The sequence below is a fragment of the Gossypium hirsutum genome, chromosome D08 (assembly GCF_007990345.1).
Source record: "Gossypium hirsutum isolate 1008001.06 chromosome D08, Gossypium_hirsutum_v2.1, whole genome shotgun sequence".
NCBI classification, from domain to species: domain Eukaryota; kingdom Viridiplantae; phylum Streptophyta; class Magnoliopsida; order Malvales; family Malvaceae; genus Gossypium; species Gossypium hirsutum.
The window spans coordinates 49,583,738-49,587,133 of NC_053444.1; positions in this window are offsets into that span (position 1 = coordinate 49,583,738).

Consider the following 3,396-nt stretch of genomic DNA (forward strand, 5'->3'; position numbering starts at 1 on the left):
ATACATCTTTTTACTGCCTGGGCGCATCGCATATGGGCTATTGTGTGCTTCTCTAAGTATCGTTTGCTGTAGCTCTTCATCTCTAGGAACACAAAGTCTTCCACAAAAATAGAGCACTCATTCATCATTAAGTGTGAAGTCTCTTAGCACCGCTTGGAGAACCCTCTTCACCAAATTCTCATCAGTAACTTGACTTGCCTTAATCTACTGTGACAATGTGGGTCTTACTTGCAATCTGCAAGCAATTCCCTACCATTCGTCACACTTAGCTGCGCAAACATAACTCACAGATCGCTCATAGACATCATGCTCAAAGTATCTACTACAACATTCGCCTTACCAGGGTGATACTCTATCATGCAGTCATAGTCCTTTAGCAACTTGATCCATCTTATTTCCTGTAGATTCAATTCTTGTTGTGAAAGTAAATACTTGAGACTTTTGTGGTCAGTGTAGATAGTACATTTCTCACCATGCAGATAGTGTCGCCAAATCTTTAATGTGAACACCACTATTGTCAACTCTAAGTCATAGGTTAGGTAGTTTCGCTCATGAAGCTTCAGTTGCTCAGAAGCATAAGCTACCCCTTTCCCTTCTTGCATCAATACACATCCAAGCCCTATGCGAAAGGCATCACTATCAAGCACAAACTCCTTTCTCGGTTCTAGATGTGTCAACACAGGTGCTTTAGTAGGGATTTTTTTAAGCTTATTGAAGCTTTGTTGTCTTTCTTCTGCCCAGGCAAACTCCTCTTTCTTCTGAAGCAGCTTTGTTAAGGGTGTTGCTATATTGACGAACCCTTCAAAAAAACTTATGATAGTAACCTGTGAGTCCTAAAAAGCTACACACTTCAGTCATGTTCCTTGGTGATCTCCAATTCACAATGGCTTCAATCTTCGTTGGGTCAATGCGAACTCCTTCAGCTAAAACAATGTTCTCGAAAAATGTAACTTCTTTAAGCCAAAACTCACACTTGCTGAACTTCGCAAGCAATTGTTTCTCTCGCATTATTTGTAGCATAGTTCACAGATGTCCATCATTTTCTTCTATACACCAAAATGTCATCAATAAATACTACCATACATTGATCCAAGTATTTAGGGCATGCTCGATTCATCAAGTCCATAAAAGCAGCAAGTGCATTCATCAAACCAAAGGGCATTACAAAAAATTCGTAGTGCCCATATCTCATCCTGAAGGTTGTCTTCGACACATCAGATTCCTTCATCTTTAGCTGGTAGTATTCAAATCGTAAGTCGATCTTTGAAAACACAGTCACACCTTGCAGCTAGTCGAACAAATCATCGATTCGCGGTAACAAGTATTTGTTTTTTATAGTTAGTTTATTCAACTGTTTGTAATCGATGCACATCATCATACTTTCATCCTTCTTCTTCACAAATAGCACTTGTGAACCCCAAGGTGATATTCTTGGTCTAATGAAACCAATATCTAGTAGCACTTGAAGTTGAATCTTCAACTCCTTAAGTTCATTAGGTGCCATACGATACGATGTAATAAACAATGGTGAACTACCAGGATACAACTCAATGGCAAACTCCTCCTCGAGATTTAGTGGTAAACCTGGTAGGTTGTCAAGAAACACATCAGGGAAATCTTGAATAGCTCGTACCTCACAAACCTCTTTCGTCACATCCCACTTACCCATAACGGATGCAAGATAGCCTTCGCAGCCTTTGCTTAAAATTTTCTCTACTTTTAACATTGAGACTATGTTGGGCATTGTTCGAACTTGCTATCCTACCACCACCACTTCTTTTCCTTCACAGCTTTCTAGAGTGACTCCATTATGCTTGAAATAAATTTTGGCTTTGTGCTCAGTCAGCTAGTCTATTCCTAAAATAATGTCGAACCCATAGAATGGAAACTCCATTAAGTTCGCATAGAAAACTTGACCTTGTACCTCTAGTGGACAACTATGGTACACTTAATTGACTAACATACTTTCCCTAAATGAACTAGTGACAGTCACACCCTTTTCTATGGTTTCTATTGCTATTCCAAGTCACTAGCTAATTTATCAAGATAAACGAGTGTGTTGAACTAGAGTCAATCAAGGAAAATAAGGGAATAATGCGCAAGGTGAAGGTACCTATGATAATATTAATGACACCTTGCTCATGTGACTTCTTCATTACGTAAAATCATGCGAGGCCCCCTAACTCTTCTTCTTGAGTCGAAACATTATGGGCCATGGTCCATTGCCCAACTAGAATTATCTTGCGACCTCTACCCCTTCCTCGACCACGAGCACTAACTCGCACTTGGGTAGTGGTCGCAGCTTGAACTTGCGAACCCTTCTATCGTTCTAGGTAGTCTTTAACAAAGTGATATTTAGAAGCAACACCTAAAACACCCTCCAGTCTTTTTACAACACTCACCAAGATGATTTCTTTCACAGAGTTGGCAGTATATCCAGTTCGCAGACTCATGCGAACCCTTTTCTTATCATAAGTGTCCTTCTGACGTAATGGTCTATCTTGAAAGCTCACTTAACATTCTTACTAGAGTTTCATGAGTCACTGTCCCATTTGAATACTAACTCAGACACTTGTTTTTCATTTCGCGAGGTTTTAATGTCTTCAATGGCTTCGGCTTTGACCACCATCTCATCGAAGTTTACAGTGTTGTGAGTCACTAGATAGAGTTGGATGTCATAATGCAGTCCAAATCAAAACCTCTGAAAACGATTCTTCTCCAGTGATACCATCTCTTCAACATATTGGCTCAGTCACACAAACTCAGCCTCGTACTCAGCCACTATCAGTTCACTTTACATTAGGTTGATGAACTCTCATTTGCGAGCCTCTAAATATTGTTCTACCAAAAAATTCCTTTTGAAAGTTCCCAAAAAGAACTCTCATGTCAGTCTATTTGTAACAATTCCACGTTTTACAGTGTTCCACCAGCAATGTGCTTCACCAATGTGTAGGGACACTGTACATCCCAACTTCTTTGAATTAGAATAGGCTATCTGCTCAAGGATTTTCTAAACACCCTCAATCCATTACTTAGCCTTAATGGGATAAGCTTCATGGTCACCGCTAATTTTTTTTCCACCTAGAGTTCGTAAATGCTCCAATGGTAGTCCACAATTCACAGGCGCAACGTTGGTTCCAGCAGCTCACTGAAAAGCTCCAATCATAGCCTAAACCAAAGGATCCATGCTTCCTTCCAAAACATTTTCCCTATGGAGTCGGTCTTGCGTAGCCGAAATTGGGTCACCTTCTATAGGGTTAGCAGTTTCATCCATACGATTTGCATTCACTCTATGATGAGGCATTCTTTCTTTTTTTATCATACACAAGATACTAACTTGAGTAAGAGATTAAACACATAGCTGGGTATCTAGACTATCAGACACACTTGCGAACA